Source organism: Parus major, chromosome 13 (assembly GCF_001522545.3).
Source record: "Parus major isolate Abel chromosome 13, Parus_major1.1, whole genome shotgun sequence".
NCBI classification, from domain to species: Eukaryota; Metazoa; Chordata; class Aves; order Passeriformes; family Paridae; genus Parus; species Parus major.
This window is the reverse complement of record NC_031782.1, coordinates 13,375,608-13,395,410: the sequence shown is the minus strand read 5'-3', so window position 1 is coordinate 13,395,410 and position 19,803 is coordinate 13,375,608. Positions and strand designations below refer to the sequence as shown.

The window sequence follows — 19,803 nt, the reverse complement described above, 5'->3', positions numbered from 1 at the left end:
CTTTTATTTTCTTTTCATACATCCAGTTCTTTTAGACTGCTGGAAAATTAATCTGCAAATGACCCTTAAAAAAAAATATGAGCACTCTGCACAGGTGAGAAGCAGCAGCCTTGAAAAATTAAACTTGTGTAATAGATTTTCCTCCTTGATTTAATGGTGAAAATCACAAGAAACCCAGGTGACTGAATTCACTAGTTTGAAGTTAGTACAAGGAATGTCACAATTCTGCCATAGGTTTCAAACTTTAAGTGTTTCATATGCATCAGGAGTAGCAATATTTTGGTTAAATAAAAGAGATTTTTTTAAAGTCTTGACCTCTAATTGAGTGTCTGTATTTTCAGTTTTTATTAAACTCTGTGTCTTATTCTCCCCTCATTTAGATGCTTGCAAAATAAATATAATTATATCCAACTTAAATAACTTTGGAACCTTGAGCTGCAGGTGCTGGTATGCTGTATCTATTACCATATTTTAAACCCTTTTAAGAAGATTGCATTAATTTCTATGATAATTTAGAGCCCATAATGCATTCCAAAATGTGAATAGATGTTAATCACCAAGGAATGATTTTCCTGTATACTAACGAAGTCATGCTGCAACCAGTAACTACTACTTTTAAAATTCAATATTGCCACTGAAAGACTTCATTAAGATTTGTTAAAGTAACTATACCCCTGATATGGGTTTAAAAACCACAAAAGTAATTAACAACTACATCAATAGCTATGGCCTTCCTAAATACAGAAATTATTAGCACAGAAAATGTTTATAGTATCCAGCTCATTCCTTGCCCAGTATTATTAAAACTTAGCCATACTTAACTTGTGCCACCACCACAGACCAGGACAGCAGCCAGCTCAAAGGCAGCAGGCAGAAAAGAGATTTCATTATTATTATGTTTAATGGTACAGGGACATGGCTGAGGAAAAGCTGGCAGCTGTGACTGCAGAACTATTCTGATATTTGGGTTGGTAACATTCAGCCAGAGTTTGCCTCTCACCTAAATCAAAGCTCAGTTTGTTCCATCAGCCTCAAACCCTCTAACAGAGCAGTGTTCACACTGAAGTATCTACACAAACTGGTTGGCCACGTTTTCCTGGAACAAGCCCATCCACAGCTTTTCCCCAGCATAAAAGTAACTAAAGGGATGCCTTCCTTCATTAACCTGCTCATTTCTGTTGCTTCTGGACAGCAATTAAAACCAGGCTGTAGCACAGGTGAGACACTGCCTTGTCACTGTGAGCAAGGTGACCCAAAGAGAAGGAACCTCTGATGGACGGGGCTGTTCCATGGGAAGGGACCCGGGGGACGTGGGGCTGGAGTCACAGCCCTTGCTGAGGGCATTGTGCCACTGTCCCCTGCCCTGAGCACTGTGTCACTGTCCTCTGCCCTGGGCACTGTGCCACTGTCCCCTACCTTGGGCACTGTGTCACTGTCCCCTGCCTTGGGCACTGTGTCACTGTCCCCTACCTTGGGCACTGTGTCACTGTCCCCTGCCCCAGGCACTGTGTCACTGTCCCCTGCCCTGAGCACTGTGTCACTCTCCCCAGCCTCAGGCATTGTGTCACTGTCCACTCCCCCAGGCACTGTGCCACTGTCCCCTGCCCTGAGCATTGTGTCACTGTCCCCTACCTTGGGCCCTGTGTCACTGACCCCTGCCCTGAGCATTGTGTCACTGTCCCCTGCCCCAGGCACTGTGTCACTGTCCCCTGCCCCAGGCACTGTGTCACTGTCCCCAGGCACTGCCAGGCTTGCCCCTCTCCAGGAAGATGTCCCAGACACCCCAAGGAGAACAGGGGCACACCCAGGGTAACTCTCCCCTCTCTGTGTCTGCTCTGTCCCCACCGAGCAGAACAACGGACTCAAATCAACATTGCAAACATTCCATGTGGTCAAAATTTTATACATTGACATCTTACAGAGGAAAACTGATGTTTTAACTTTTATTTCTGCCTGCAGACAACAAGCAGGTTCAGATGAGCAGCGGAAAGCCTTTGTGACATTGTGGTAACTCCAGCTGCTGCTGCCTCTGCCCACGATCAGCCCACATGCAGAGGCTGAACTGAGTGCTGGGATTCAGCAGCGTGGGGAGGACTGCAGGCACTGCTTTCTCACAATAAGGATTTCCCCCAAAATCTCCTCTTCTTCAAGTATTTTAAAACCAGCAATAACTTCATTCCATGCTCTAAGGTGGGCTTCAGTTTCTGGGGTCTCTGTGATGGTGTCAGAACAATCCCTGGAATACATGTGCTAGAAGAAAATCAGCTCCTATGTGAAATTTGTGTTAAAAAAAAAATTCAGAAAACTTTGGGGGGACTTCTACATCAACTTTTGTTATGATCACTTAAAAGATTTTGCACTCTTTCTGGCATCATGCTTGACACTGCTGAACACTCATATTCTTCTGCCTTCAACAGAAGTTCATTATGCCTTTCCAAAATGTGTCAAAAAGGAGCAGAGAAAATTTAAGACAGCTTAAAAGGTCCCAAATCCTCTGAAACCCAGAAATACAACATTAGCAATGCAGAACAAATTTGACTTTTGAGATACGTTGAAGGATTTTGTAGAAGAATAATTTATTTACTCTTCTTTTACATTTAAACAGTTCACTTTACAAGATTAATATCTAATTGAAAAATTAAGTATTTGGATCTTTAGTTTTTTTAAGAGCAACAATCTGGGATAATGTGATGGTTGTGTACTTTTGTAGCAGCAGTCAATGCCATTTGAGCAGTGACAGGATTTAAACTGCCACCAATACAAATTAAATCATTAGCTGCTAGATGTAGAAAAGTTCAGAATCGTGAATTTCAGTCTCAAGAGACAAGCAGAGAAAGAATTTATTCTCACACGTTTTATATAAATAATCACTTAAATCTGTACTTGTTAAGTACAAAATATGTGTTAGCATAACAAAGTATCTGGTTCATATAAATGTGATTCTTGCCTTCCTCACTGAAAGAGAAGAAACTATTAAAAAAAATTATAAAACAAAGCCATGGCTTGAGGAATTGAATAGCTAAACAAGCAAAAGCAGTATATTTACTGAGAAAGAAATTAGAATGGCTACAGCATCTTATACCCATGAGTCAGGCAGAATTTTAGCAACTGGAGTTGAAAAGGTGAATGAGGATGGAAGCAAAGGACTCATCTGGAGGGCAGGCAGTGAAAGAAGGTGCAGACAGTGCAGCTCAAAGTCCCTTGCAGTGGCTGCAGGGAATGCCAGACCCCCATGGGCTCACATCCCTGAGCTCCTGCTCCTTTTCCCCATCGGGTCCCAGCCCTTCCTCCTGCCCAGTCTGCCCCTGAGGGGTCTGAGGGGGGCAGAAGGTGATGGAGCTCCAAAGGGATCCCCCTTTCCTGGCCCTGACACCTGGGCTGCCCTCAGTCAGAAATGTTCCTTGGGGCAGGGCTGAAGGATGCCAAGGGGGAAAGGTTGTGTGGGGGAAAGACTTGCAGGGCACAGTGGGAAAGGTGAAAAGGACAAAACAAAAGTGTGGAGGTAGAAAATCAGCCAAAATCCATGACTTTCTGCTATAGTAGACCCCAGACATTCTAACAGCCGAGTCCTACAACACAACCTGTTCCTAAACCAACTTAATAAAAAACTTGGCATTTCATTTGCTGCAGCTCCATTGATTAGACTCAATATACAGAACTGAAATGAGGGGAAAAATCAGGCCTGCCCACATACTGGAGTAGGAGACAGAGAAAACCAGCAGAAATTAATGTAGAGTACCCTTACTATAGAAAAAATGCATGGTACACTTGGTCAGGAATCTTTTCTCTATAAATTAATGCTTTACACAGCTGGAAAAAACAAAAGGGCCTGAGCAGGCACCAAGATTTATGGACATCCCTGGGAACTCTGGGGTCTCCAAAAGACCAAGGGGTCACACTGAATTAACACCAGTTACAGCCACTGAGGAGAGGAAACAGAAGTATCTGTAATAACTCAGTACATGCTGAGACTTTTCTATTTTGGCTCACAAATTCCTTGCCCTGATGTCAAGTGGCTACTTGGGTAACTCAAAGAACAAGATAACCAACAAAATGCAAACTGAAATTATTAGAAGTATCAACAGTTGAATAATGATGATTTGCTTGTTTTCTTTTTTAAATAGGAAATATAATATCAGTTATGATAAATTTATAAGGGCTTCACAACCAGACATTTAAACACTGTTGAGTCTTTGACTAAAAGATATGCACTTCAGCCCTTAAAAAATAATTGCAATATGTAGAGTTCATGACAACATTTTTAAAAAATATTTTCCTTTAATTGCAAAGTTTAAAAGGAATTTTCCCTCATATAATTTTCACAAATTAAAAATTCACATATAATTCTCTCACAAAACACCTTAGCTAGCATTAGGAAGAATTTTCCTGTTTACAACAGCACACTATAATATGTGTACTTTATAGATTTTTTTATGATTTATAATAAAGCATTTGCCCTTTGTGACTGTCAAAAATAAGACAATTACTGCAGCTACCAATTCAGGCTGTCATGATGTACAGTTGTCTGGTATATCTCAGAAAACAAACTTTTAAAAAAATATTTTTAACTTGAACTGTCCAATGGATGCAATTAAAAAACACTACTTTGTAGGCATCTGTAAAAATGTACTCCCAAATTCCAGGTATATAAAAATAAAGAAGATTTAGAAAAGTTGAAAGCCGAAGACCTGTTTAAAAATTAAAACCAGTGGTGATGCACAGAACACGCCAACCAAACACCTGATCAGCATTATTCTTTAGGACATCTCACTCCCTTTTTAAGGAACAGCTTTGAGCCAAGTTTCTTTCTCAAAGCAGCCATTTCCTAGACCCTCTTTCCCCATTTAAGCTGTACTACCCAAGAAACAGCTCCAATATCCTTTTCCTCCCTTGAACAGCCATGCACATTTTGCCAGAAAGAGGAAAAGCCGGAATGCATTTGTGCTGATGCTAAATGTTAATAGATTTGCCTAAATGTCTGCTAATAGCACTGCTAGAATTAGCTAGACTAGTAGTGCATGCCTAATGTGTTGTTTTTGCTGTTGCTGCCTTAGCTGTTTTCCCATTTTTTTCCCCCTCAGAAACAAAAATAAAGGCATTTTTAGTAACGTGTTTCTTTACATCTGCAGCCCGAACGGCAGCGGTGCCACCACCGAGCAGCTCTGACATAGCATCACTGGGATTATAAATCCCAACATTCTACTGTTCCTTTCAATTAAACATGAAAAGTTGAATGTTTTTGTAAATTAAACATGAAGCCCTGACTTTGCCAGCCAAAATATGTCCTTCTATCACCTCTTCTAATTCCTCCAGGTCACTTCTTTTCTTAGCTTCACACAGTCAGAGGCTGATGCTCTTTTTATTGGCGTGTACTTTCAGAATGTTGTGGGAGAACAAGGCCTTTGAAAACATTTTCTACAGGCCAAAACGTTTAATAAATATGCATTACATTCCCAGAGCTCTAATTTGCTTAGAATCACAAAGCCATTTACTCATGTAAAAGATTTTCAAAATAAACAGTTCTAAGTGGCTTAATTGAACACTTGTATTCTTAAAACTAAATAATCTGTGAAAATCAGATAATACTGTACTATGAAAAAAATCTGATTTACCAACTTGTTTTTGCAGCCAGTGTACAAATGCACCATTTCCTCCAAGTCTTCTACTGTTTCACAATATAATTTATGTAAAAATATCTTAGAATACACCCCCTTCCATTTTTATAAAGGACTGCTAATTTCCAATTGTCAGTTGACTGAGCCACTTTGAAATATTTTATTTTTATACTTCCCACTGTCTGTGGTGCAGAACAGACACTGGTTCCTTCTATTTCTGTTCAAAGTATGTTAAAAGGCTGTATTCTGACTTTAGGCTGCAGACAGAACATTTACTACTCATTCAAAACACACACTGGAGAGCAAAAAAAGCCAATAGTTCCTCCAGGTCCAAGAAACTTTCAGATCTTTAATTAGAAATTCTGGTCCAGAGTCTAACTATGATATTATTAAGAAAAAAACTCAAACCCAAATGTACAAGTCTTTTAATCTACGCCAACGGAAACACACGACTGTAAAGGAAAAATGGGAATCAAGTCTGTGATTATATTACCTTTCGGAAAATTTGTTAGCATGTTATTAGCAAAATGTTTATTTGTTAATTATAGTTTTAATTAAGATACAACAATAAATTATCTTTGCCACATTTCTGCAGATATTTACCACCCCTGAGACTTAAGATATCTCATTCTGTATCTGTAAAGCTGACTGAAGTAAATTAAAGTCATATCATGTGAGCGCTTTGCTCACACAAAATCCTCTGAAACCTGAAAAGGAAGAACGTGGTGTTCCTCCAGATGCCTCTGCAAACCACCACTGAATAATTTAACCATTCCCATTCCTGTAAAGAATGTCTCAAACCTGATTTTCAAAAAGGAAAATGCTGATTTATCATTATTTTTATTATTTTAGAACTAATTGCTACACTGTTTGCATAATCTAGATTCCTGCTAATGCTGGTCAAAATTAAAGAGAGATGGCATGACTGGGAAGGAAAAGCCTGTATGTACCAGATGCTTTCTGTCTTTGGTGTCACCTGTTTTCCTCAGCTTTCCTGGCTTTTTCAGTAACCTGAAATCCTCCTTTACAATAAGTTCCTGTTAGAAGATATCATGTGCAGCTTTCCTGCAAAATACAGCGTGTTCTGCCAGGCCAGTAAGGCATGTGAAAAATCTAGATGGAAGAAGATGATTCCAAAACAAACTGCAATGGCTCATCATGAGTTTATGGCACAACTTGTGATTTAAGTTTGGTGGTTCTGCCTTGGTGACCTCTCACAGATAAACACCCCCAGGACAGGCTGCATGGAAACCTCTCTGAATCCCAGCTTTCCATCCCACTTCTTGTCCATGAGTCAGAAAGCTCAAAGTAATGCAGACTAAAACATGAATATCTGAAAGGCAATTATTGGTTGGATGATGAGAGCTGTGAGTCAATCCAATGTCAAATTCACTAAACCTGTTTTCTGTGGGTGAAGGACACGATACAATAGCACTCACAGAACCATATCACAACACTTGTTTTCTGTGTGTGTGGTGGGGTTCATAACATTTGTAGTTTTCTCATTACCTAACAATTATCTGGGGTTTCATGGTCAAAGCATAACAAGGCCAATACATATCTGCCAGAAAACCTGCAAACAGAAACACATTCTATAAACAAGCCAACAATTACTCAGTTTCACACCAGTGATGAGGTCGCTGCTCTGCTGACACACACAGAACTCGCACCAAAAGCCTTAAAAACACCATGAAGGGATAGATGTGTGCAAAATGAAAAATAAGCTATTTAGACTGGATTTAATTAGTATTTCCATGCAATTATTAACAAGTTAATGCTAGATAGAGGTATTGATTTTGCCCTTTAGTCGCAGCTCTTGCAAATGCACAGGAATAAAGAAATTGTACAGTATTACTCAAAAGCATAAAGTGCATCCAACTGATGAGGTTTCATAGCTTTCCAACCAACTCTGCCCAGGAAAGAAAATTGTTCTTCTTTTCCCATTTAAAAAAGAAAACTGTTTTTCTTCTCTTCAGCTGAAGATTTGCAGTAGAATGGTACTTTAGTTTAAAAGGTACTGAGGCTGTTCCTGCCTTAAAAAGTCTTTTGAGTGCTGCTATTTCTGTATCCCTCTAATATGTATAGTTTGCTACTCTGGTTTTGTATAAGAAAGAAAAAAGACTAGGTCAAGGATGCAAAACCACCCTATGGCAGGACAAAGAGATCTGACCACTCCTGTCCTTTTAGTGCTGTGTTGCTTATGAACTTCATCATTTATCCTAATAGTAGTTTGACACTAAAATCACACTATTCCATAATAACATACTTTTACTTCATAAATATATACACACACACACATACATGTGCTCAGACTAAAAAAAATAAATAAAAATAGCCAAACAATATCCTGGAAGAAATGTGGCTTCCTACAACAATATCAATTGAAAGTAAATAACTTTTTACATCAAATTTTCAAAGGATGCACATCATATCATTATTTCTGCAGCCATGCTATTTGATTTCATCACATAGTCGAGCAAAAACTCACGTTTAGAATGTTTTACACTCCAAAGGGGACTCTTAGCTGGCCAGATGTATTATTAAACATGTTCAAAGCTATAAACTAGGGGAAGACACAAGCCCAGCTGCACAAAGCTTACACTGGGGAGGCAACATGGAGCACCAGGTATTTCACTGGATCTGCTCTGAAGTTCTGCTGCCTTTTTGTGGCTCCTCCTTGTTTATCCCAAATTAAGGAGTAGCACAAGAGGTAAGACTACTTGATTTTAATCTCATGTCTATTAACATAGTTAGCATGGCAGGGATCTGTTAGAAGTATAATAAAAAGCATGTGAATTGATAATGGAAAGGCTCCCCCAGGAGGAAATTCCCTTTGCAAACACTGAATCTAATCCTTTCATTAGGAGAAGTATTAATGACAAAATGTTAGTAGTGTCCCAACTAGAAAAAAAAAAAAAAAAAGAAAAATTGGTATTATTTTATTTCACCCTGTGTATTCTAGGAGAAGCAAACAGCTTTGGATTTTGATTAGATGATTTTAGCCATCAAAGTTCAACCTTTGACAGTGAGCTGTTTGAGAAGCCCTACTTTGTCAATTGAAGCCTGTATTACATAAGAGACATTTCTAGTAGAAAGACAGGAAGGAAACAGAAAGCAGACTTACCCATTTCTTCAAAGATCCTGGCATAATGTCCTAAAAAATCCACAGGGCATACTTTTCTCTCCAAAACTTTATTCTGCAATGTGATCATGAGAAATATGCACATATTTCACCCTGCTCACCTCCACAGAGGTGCTCACAGCCACAGCCAGTTTCTGTAGTGGTGCTGTCAGCACAGCTGTGTGGAAGTATAAAAGATCTTCTGCACTTAGAAGGCATCACCTTGAGTTCTTCAGTTCCAATTCCATCAGTTCATGGAGCAGATGGTGATAGAAAAGTGAACTACAGCTGGCCATTACATATCATCCAGCCCTCCCTGTCCAACCTCTGCTCATAACCCCTTCTTTGCCTTCCCTTCCCCCATCAATCAGCAAATGATTCTCCAAACTGAGACCCTTAAACCTGTGTGAAGCTGTTAGAGTATTCTGGGCACATGTAAAACCATTCTGAGATAAAGACAGCTTAAGCAAGGTATAGTCACCATCACCAAAAGCATCCCCATCCTGAAGCAGCTCAAACACAACCCAAAGTAAACCAAAAGTTTCAGTGGATTCAGTGGATTCCAAGCAGCAGTAATATGGGGCATCTACAAATGCTTTGTATTATTTGGGACTTAACCTATAGAGCATAGTATAGCCCACCATCACAGTGTTTTTCACCTGCACAAGAGCCTCAGATCTTCCTTGACATTTAGCAGCCAATCTCATCCTGGTCAGAGGGCAGAAGCACAGCCTCCTGCGTGCTTAGGGCTTGAACAAGGAATTTCAACTCCGGATACAATGACCCAAACTGGGCCCAGTTCTGGGCTTTGCCTTACAGAGCTTTACAGAGCTGCTCCTCCTTTCAGATGATTGATACTTGTTACCCTGTTTATCCCCTTACATCCTCCTACTCAATGGGTAAGTTCTATTCTCACTCTACTAGCATGCTTCTTGTTTTCTGCTCCAAACTTGTATTCCACTGACCCTGCTGTTCGCTGACACTGCAGAAGGTTTGCACAGATAAATATAACATCTCCCCACCTCCCTCAAGGTGAAACCATGATAAAGAGTAGAAGAAACTCCTGGCTGTCACAGCCCCATCATGACCTGAAACTCAGAAGAGCCAGGTTCTGTATCTGTTTACAGAGAGGCTGATAAATATTCTAAATGCTCTCACTGGAGCCCCCTGAGCTGATACAGAAACACTGCCACACCTCTTCTCAATCTCATTATTGATGTGGATGTACCTTTGTAATTCTGGCTTCATTTGTTGTGCTTACCCGTGCCATTTCCTGTCTTCATGTTGTCAGCTTATGCTTCATTCTTTTAATAGAAAATAGTTTATGAGTGAACGCCTGGAGGAACGAATCCTGAATGATGTGTGCTTTTGCACTTGTCAATCTTCTCCAGTCTTTAGCTTAAGATCTTTTGATAATCTTTATATCTGAAATGCCGGCAGGCTGTAGTTTAGCACCATTTTAGTTTAGATGAACAATAGCGTTTAGAAAAGAGTGACAGAGAGGATTACTGGTTCCTGAGAGCTGCTGTCTGCCAGAGATCTGACCTGCATCCTACATCCACCGCTCACAGATGGAGAGGAACTTGTAAACATGGCACTTGGATAAGGCAGAAATTCCCAACCTTCTCAAATCTGCATTTTATTTTGCTTCCAGGGATTTATTCTCTTTTTTTTTGCATCTTTCTCAGTCTATGTCTCAGAATGTTTACTGCCTCCATAATGCAACCTCCCTCTACCAACTCAAAATTTAATCTCAAAATTCTCCTTACTTATTTGGTGTCATATGCACTACAAGCTGCCAGCTCAAGTACAACTCTCTTGCTTTAATCATAATTTTGTACTTCTCAGTAGGAGCAGCACTGCTCCCCTAAACAGGTCACAGCTCAGGGTACACCTTGATAATAATATCCTAGTCAGTGTGAACCAATGCTAGCACCTTGCAGCCCCAGCAAGGCACAGAACAATTACTGGTATGTTTCTAGCCGGATATAGTCCCATTTTATAAATATAGAGATTAATTTAATTTCTGAATTGATTGCTAATCACATGAAAGTTTACTGTTCTAGATTTAAATTAATCACTAGGATTTTCTTTTAGAACAAATAAAATCTTTGGAACTTATAGAAAGTAGCAAATGCTAAGCTAAATTCACCTGCTTCTCTCAAAACCCTGAAAACATAAACCCTTATGACAACCTTGAATCAATCCAACTCAAGAAATTTAATATTAAAGTGTTAGAACTACTCTAATATTCATAAGAATGTTTCAAATGAGGAACACGACTCCATGTTCTTTGTCAACACTGTAACTGCAGTTTATATTTTAAAAAAATGTTATTATTCTGCTTCATAGAAAGCAACTCACATTCTGGCAGAAAAGTGAATAGCCATTTCTTCCACTGGATCTTAATCATTTGCCACAATGGCTGTGGTTTTTTAAAAAATAACTCAGTTCTTTAATTTGTCTTTTCACAACTGTTTACAAAACACAGCCATCAAAAGCAAAGAGATGGAGAATCAAATCAATCAACTTGGTGAAACCTTCAGCTATGAAAGTGAAAGTCAATTACAGATGTTCCTGGGAAGCTCTTGTAGTTTCTGTGTCTGATGTATCCAACAAGCCCACCAGGGCAGGGATCAGCCACTGAAAAGCTCTTAGTACAGGATGAAGAAAAAAATACAACTCTCAAGGTCATGAGGTGAAAACAAGATGCAGCTGAGGAACGTTCACAGGAGTTTGTATCTTAGTTACCTTCGTGAAGCAGAGATGATGAAAAAACAGCAAGACAAGATGGAAGCTGTGTGAACATCACACATTTCAGGAGTAACGGTTTAAAAACAAATAATAAATCAATATTCACACTGATTCCCATCCCTCAGCTATTGAATGAGAAGTTGTAATAGTTCCATGATTCACTCAGGCCTTGGTGAGGTGCTTCACAAGTACATCTTCTTGTTCTCTTTCCTCCAAGACTGTCCTCTGTCCTCTCTGTGTGTCTCTCCACACAAAGCATGCAGCAATTCTGCCCTTCACAACAGCCACCAGCACTGCACTGGATCAGCAGGTAAAGCTCCACACTGTTCACACATCATTGCTCCAGGGAGGCTGAAGATGCTCTTCTGCACCTCTTCTGCATGTGCCATCTCATGTAGGGTGACACGTACTCGAGGAAGTGGGAAATTTCCATCAGCATTCTGACATTTGGGAGGCCAGTTGTGTGAAGATGTAAGGAAAATAAGAAGCAGCGAGGAAACAGCTGATTTCATGAACTGACATTCAGTATCCAAACTAAGCCAAAGTTCTAAATATAGAGTGACAAAGTGTTACAATAAATATTAATCCATTAGCCATTACTCCGAAAGGCTCCTAATTTTCACTTTTAGAACTGAAGAAAAGAATGCTTATCATGTATTTGACAGCTAACTGTTCTCATGCCTGAGAACACAGGTGGCAGAACCTCACAGAATCTGAATATGCTGAGTTTAAAGGACCCATCAGGAGCCCAGCTCTGGCTTTCCACACCCCAGGCTGTGCTGGAACACTCCACATGCATCACTCCATTAGTGATCCTTACATGTGGGCAGAAAATATTTTTACATTCCCAGACAAGCATCTTAATTTTGGACATCACAACCTCTTAATTGTACTCTATTAGAAAGTAATCTAATAAGAAAACAAAGGATTTAAACAGAAAAGTAAATGACTACTATCAGGCTTAATCTTTGTTACTTTCAAAACTTTACTTTTATTTGGGGGGAGGAAAGGACTTAAAATATTGCACCCCCAACCCCCAAAAAACAACAAAACAAAAAGCAAAACAAAATATCAAGGCCAAGAAACAGAGTTCTTGGCAATTCAGGATGAGGTTTTTTTAAGTAATAAATTAACAAGCAAGTGTAGCTTTCAGTCATATTCAGCAAGTATATAAGCATTATTAAACTTTTGGAATATTTATGATGTTTAAATAGTTCAGTGAATGAGGGCAATAGCAACACTGATCAAACTATGAAAAACTATGGATGATTTCAAAAATACATTTTATAAGCACTGAGATGAAAACTGCTGTTGAGAATGGAACCAAGAAATTGATTTTTTTATTGAGGATGGAGAGCAGCAGTTTCATAACAAAAGTACACTATGGAAAGCTGAAAAATTGGCCTATGAGTATCAATAAAGATCACAAAATTAGTTTTATAGTTTCAATTACCTTTTTGACCCACAGAGTTCATCATTAAATCATTTCTTTCTCTTTAAGCCAGCAGAGTCACGGCCTACCATATAATGATGATACCAACTAAACCAAAACTTACAGCAGGAAGAACCCACTGAAATCTTTCACCTTGTTTCAGGTACTAAATAGAGTGCACTGGACAGAATATTTTTTGTCCAGCTGTCTTCTATCATTTCTGATATCACTTCAACAAGCCCTGGTTTTTCCTGTTCCTTTTCTAGGCACAGTCCATTTCAACAAGGCCTCAGTTCTAATTCACTAGAACAAGATCAAAAGACAATAACATCAAGGTAATCAGAATCATTTCATGTTCAGCCTGAGACTAAATAATTTCAAATGAACATGTTCATGCTAAAGGAATATCCATACATTTAAAAAAAAAACCAATAACTTTTGTTCTTTTGTTTTTTTGGGTTTTTTTTAAACCCAACTACTACCAAAGTACTTTAAATTATCCTAGGGCATCAACAATTTGAGATTATCTGCTGGCTTCCAGCTATTACATAATGGGTAATTAGATGCTGAAAATTCCAGTGACTTAGAAAAATAGTCTACATGTTAATTGCTTTTATGAGTCCTTTAATGCAATCTGGGGACAGAAAGAATTTTGGACTGTCTCTGAATAATAACATTACTGGCAGCAAGCCTAATTTCTTTTCCTTTTTTTTCCCCTAGACATTTCTTAGAGGTTTTGGTAATTTCCTTCCCTCTCCCTGTACACTAGATATATGTACATTTTTACTACCACATTATTACATTTTCTATTTAATTGCAACCAATGGTCACTGACCATTCTCGATGCAGTGTCACAGCTACCACTAGATTGCTACACCCCCATGGAGAGAGACAACTGCATTTTCAATTTGTTTCTAGTATCTTGCTTCACACCCTTATTTTGTGAAATTATAATTGAAAAAAAAAAACCACATTTGCTTTCCTTTCTCCCTCCAAATCCTGCTGGTGATCTTTGGCATTTGACTTTCCTACAGACAGGGAACCATGAGCAATCTCATTTTGCTCTCGACAGGCTGACAGTGGTGAATTCTTTGGCAACAAAACTACTACTGCCACAACACAGGCTGCTAGAAGCTTGGCATGGAGTGTTGCCTATAAACACCTCAAGAAATGAGGTGAATGTCTAGTGCTGAACTGTCAAAAGCAGAATGTTTGTGTGATTTCGTTGAGAAAACATTGAGTGAATTTGGGAAAACAGAGAACAAAACAAAAAACCTGAAAAGACTGAACACCCCCTCCCCCCGAATATTCAAAATTAGTATGGAAATACAGTAACACAGGAACTTCCAGAACATCACATTGACATCATCCAGTTAAAACTTTTTCTTTCAGTCATTTATATGTATTAGCTGCAGGGTAACCCAGAAAGTTCACAAGTTTCCATAAATTTATGGTGTCCCTTCACCACATGCTGTAAAAATGATGCCAGTCAATGGCAGGAGAGCAAGGTTCAAGAGACACAAGTTTCACAGCAGATCAGCCTAAACACTCAAACTTGCCAGCACAAAACAGATGAAAAATTCTAATTAAAAAGGAATCACGTGTGATTACATTTACTGAGAAAGAGTGGGGTTTTTTAATCTGTTTTGCCACACTTTGGGGGGATGTAGCCTGTGGGCATGCAGTAAATGAAACAATTTTTCTGAAAACTCTATGGGTACCCTCTTTGAAAGCCCAGTGCAAATCTGAGCCTACTTATAAGGACCATAGTTACCAAGTCTTCCTAAAGAATTGATTATCTTTAATCACAGAATTCTTGAAGAAAAGCTGTCGTGGAGCAGTCTGTGCTACTGTGAACAATGGGCTGTTAAAGCCTTAACTCTCAGAGAAATCTATAAAACCAAACTGCTTCCAGAATGAGGTGGGTGGGAAATAGTACCTGGATTCTCTTCAGAGGAAGTTTAGAAGAGAAGAACAGAAAAAACCCAACTGTTGATGCACAATTCCTGCCTCAAGTCTGGCAATGACAATTCAGTGTTACCAGTGTTTATTCCATCTTCAGTCCAAATGGTTTCTGTAAAGGACAGACTGACCTCTACCAAATTCTGTCACGAAGGGCAGAATTACTGGCCTTGAGGCTGTGTACAAACCTGTGGAAATGAGTTTTGCTTGGGAAGTGTGAGGACAGACATTGACCAAAGAGCTCTCCTGGCAGGAGGAGAGGCAGGAAGGCAGAACTGGCTGGCAGGAGGAAGGAGAAGACTTTTGTCCCCAAAAACTCCATGAACAGAGGAAGCACCCAGGAATCTGATTTGATGTGATTGGGACTGCAGATGATACAAGCCCTTTGCTTTTTGCCTTTCAAATTCAATTTAGTCTCATTTTCTCAAGATTTCCTGCTCATGGTTCTACTATCACTCAGGTACACTTCTGATCTAGTAAAAAATCCTTGTTATCACAGAGCTAGCTAAGCAACAAAAAGAAAACCAGAAAGAACAGATTACCAACATGTGTAACTGTCCAAAGGAGGCAGACAGGTCTTTTTGCAAAAAACCTCTGGTATATGACCAGGTTATCAGAATTTAGAGTACAATAAATCACTGTGTTACACACACTAGTGGTGAGCTGCAATCAGCCTGTGTGCAAGTAAGTAAAAATCAGAACAAGATTTATAATTAAACTAATCAAAATCTTACAGGTGGTATAATAAGTGCTTCTGAATTTTCCATGTGGCATGCTGATTGTTAAATCTTGATAAGGGCTGCTCTACGTGATACAAGCACCCCATTGGGCTCTATCAAATAAAAGTCTACATCTTAGAAATCTCAATTCCTTACACAAATCAGACCACAGAGACTGATGTGTATTGCTGAATGAATAGCTGACCTTTGGGAAAAGAACTTCAGGGTTTGAAGGATGCATTGTGGTGTGCAGGGTCATTTGGAACTACAATAAGCCATCTGCTTACCCTCCAGTGCTTAGGAACACCTTTTTCCTGAACATACAAAAATCCTACACCACAAAGCAGTTTCTCACAATGTTTTTATCAATTTCTTAAGCAATCAAACAAAAAAATCCAAAAACAACCAAACTTTTATTTTTGTAGCTTTGTAACTGGATGTCACTACAGTCTCTGCTGACTCTAATAGGGTTAAACATGCATTCTATAAACTACTAACACAAATGAAATTGTTTGATATTGCTATGGTTTTAGCTCTACAATTTTAACTTAATTTAGTGGAATTAAGATGTTCTTTCTATCTACTTTAATGTGTGCCTGACCTCAGATTCTGACATGTCAATTACTTAGAAGATGTTACTTCTAAGAAAGACAGTGATTCAAACAAGTCACGATGCATTCTTCTGGCAAAAACACAGAATTCAAAACACACAAAAATTAATCTTTCTATAAATACTCCTTGGGTATTTTTAATGACCTTAGATCTAAAAGCTACACTCCTCCTCTCACAGAATCACTGCTTTTGTTGTACCAAACAAGCCTGGGAAGGGAGTGAGAAGGAAGGCTGTGCCAACTCTATTGCGGTCAAGTGGATGGAAGTCTGCTTGTGCTATCTGAATCACACATTGGCAGATGAAAAGACATGCCTTTTACCATCTGTAAATTTTAATGTACCAGATTTTGGCTGCCATGCAACCTAAAGCATTTACTTCACTGAGGTACACAGAAGGAAAAAAGGACATAAGAAGTTTTTATCTAGATTTAAGTGACAGCACTAGATAAAATCGGTTTATGCTACAGTTTCACCATTTAAACTTTAGCACTGAAGTAAATTTCTCATCTATATAAAGATGTTCTGATGAAAGACCCCAAACCTTGATTGTCTCTTGATGTCTCCATAACTTCCTTTCTTCATTTTAGAGGAAAACAAGCATGTGGATTTTTATACAAAGGTTTGAAAATGCCATTTCACTAAAACTGAAGATACATACAAATGCCTGATCCTTTCAGGGCTTGTAGTCTCAAAAGACCATTGCAAATGCAAATAGCTATAGTTGTTACTGAGGAAACAGAAACAATGAGAAGAATAAGAATGGCAGTGGTGGTGACAGAAATTATCTTCCCTGCAGCAGGAAGGCTGGAACCAGCTCTGTTTTGCAATAGTAAGCCATGTAACACTGAGGGTAACTTCAATCAGCTCTCTGAACCTCACAGTCAATTTTAAATAACCATGATTTATGCTTTGTCCAAAGTAGTGCACAGTGGTGCAGCAAAATACCTTTGGAATATGAATACATTTGCCCCATTGCTCCCCCCATCAGTCTTTGATCTCCTTCATATTAACCCCTTATTTCTCAAAACTCTGTACTGAATAAACTGATAATAAGCTTTCCCTATATCTGGTAATTATTGTAAGGAAAAATGATTGTTTGTATCCCTAAAGCCAGAAATGTGCAACAGAAGTTACAGTTTTGCATTGTTGCTTTTCTCTTGGCACTAGCACAAATGAGAAGAAGGTAGTTTAAAAATTAAGGATGAAACACCCTCCCCCACAATTTGAGGGGGGAGAAAAAGTACACAAAAGGCAGATGTGAATAAGGCATGTTGTCTCTCCTACTGGTTTCACTTTGACAGTTCCTTTGCAATTTTTTCCTTGTTTTCACATGTTTAGCTTCAAGAGCCATAAACTTCTATCTGAAGAATTTACATTAAGTAGCATGAATAATGTTGAATTTATGCAAAATGTAAGAGAATTGCTGCAGATTAGTTGTAATTTTGATCAGTTGTACTCTAAAATGGAGGAAAACCCTTTACAGATATCTGAAGCAAAATCCACTATTTCTGGAACAGAAGGAGGAAAAGCAACAAAGCCACAGAGGTACTGCACATATTGTAGAAAAGCCTTTAAGCAAATGTGAACTGGCAGAATGAAACTATCTGAATATAGGGAAGAAAGAGCAAAATGAGAAAGATCAGACGAAAATCGTGCTGTTCATCTAGCTAAGGTCACTTCTACACCTACTGAAAACAAGCAAGACATTCCAGGCTGCAAGGGGTTGTGTTCATTCTGATCTCTCACCATCTGATACTGAAAGCAGCACCAGAAATAGAGAACATCTGGAAGCTTTAAAAAATTCCATCAGGGTACCAAACTAGAGATGTTGTGAGCACTGTGGCTACTAAAGCACATGAAACCCCATCCCAGGAGCCAATCCCCACTGAGTGACAGGAACGTTTCTGTTCCAAAAAGTGTTTTGGTGTTGGAATTTATCTTTACCCTGGGGAAAGTGAGAACACAGGTACAACCTCAGCCTTCCAAGCTGCAGCTCTCCTGGACCACCACTGACCACTTTCCCCACCCAGACCTGTTCTCTTTTGCTGTTACCAGAGACAGCGACAAAAAGGCAGAATTTTCACACGTGCACAGAGCACAGGAATGTGCACATGACTTCCACATGTCAGAGATGAAAATATTTTCCAGGACACACACACAGAGAGTGTGCAGCACACAACTGACTCTGTTTGCAAACCCTCCCTGCCGGTGCCCATCAGACGAGTCCTCACAGACACGACACGTCCCCCGTGGTACGGCGAATGGACTAAACATCTCAGCTCTGATTTCTATGATTTTCAATTAAACTTCCTTTTCTGCTGGAACATGGATCACCTGCTCCACCACGCATACTTCTGTATTATTAATTTGTTAGCTTGCTGGAATCACAGTTGAAAACCTTTCAGCCTTGGTTTGCGGCAATAAATTCAACTGACAGCTGAAATTTGGAACGCTCACTTAATATTGATTCTGAATGTAATAACAAGCGACATGACCTTTTGGAGGGTGTAAAATATGGCTGCCACAACATCTGTGCCACATTTCTTGCTGTGTAGTAATATGCTGTAACAGCACGGAGCTGGCACTAAAGTTAAGCTTTATTATCAAGCAGATCTCTCCATCTCTCTGGCTTCATTAAAAAACCCCACAGAACTTTACTCCCCACCCCCAAAATGCTTCCCACATCCAGAACTCATGAATACGTCACTGTTTCTGAGATCTAATTCATCCTGCAGTAAGGAAAGAGATTTTGGAGGGCTAAAAGAGACCCCCTGTGTCAAACACAGCAGCTCCAGCAGGCTGAGGATCAGCACATCTTCAGTCAGACAGGAATCTTACACCATCTCCATCAAACATCTATCGAGTTAGACTGGCTGTTATCTTCCTACCTAAAGGGAAACACCTTTACATCTTTCCTAAAAGAAAGAATGCATTACTAACTATTTTTTGTGAGCTCTGACACTACAAATACCATTTTCATTTAGCATTACCCCAGGATACCTTGAACTAATTTTACTAGGATGGATACAAGTTGGTACCTTACAGTAATTTCCTTTGAAGTGCTGGTATCTTTAAAATATAGTCCATATAGGCATAATATAAATTTCTGTATTTTTTAAAATCCAATTTAAGTAACTTCAAATTATGCAAGAAGCCTAACCAAGTTTGAAAACCCAAATTCTACTACAAAAAACACACATCCCTCTTCAAGTATTATAAAGAATGCTTCAAATATCTGCTGAATTTTTTTTGGCTAGCATAACAAGTAAACTGAAACAATGAATTCCTTTATCCTTATGAACAAGACCTATTTTATCTCTTAATGAACATGAAATACAATGAAGCAGATATATACCATGACATTTTAATTTTGCATTTTGTGATTTTAGTTTCTGCACTGCCAAACACTTGGTAGCAGCTAAAATTTTACTTGTTTTAAAACTCATTGTTCAAGAAAAAATTAAAAACTTTCATATTAAAGCTTAAGGCGCTCTAACAAATAGCTATGTGAAGATTTTTGCTTTTCAAAAATCTTGATAGATTCTCTACTGCATCCTTTTCTAGGACATGTACCTGTACTGGCCTTGG

The 19,803-nt window shown here is 39.0% G+C and overlaps 1 protein-coding gene across 12 annotated transcripts in view; it reads right to left on the bottom strand.

The window, feature by feature from the left end:
* TENM2 (teneurin transmembrane protein 2) overlaps window positions 1-19,803 on the bottom strand; it is a 478,752-nt gene that overhangs the window by 237,505 nt on the left and 221,444 nt on the right. The gene's annotated exons all lie outside the window — the stretch shown is intronic.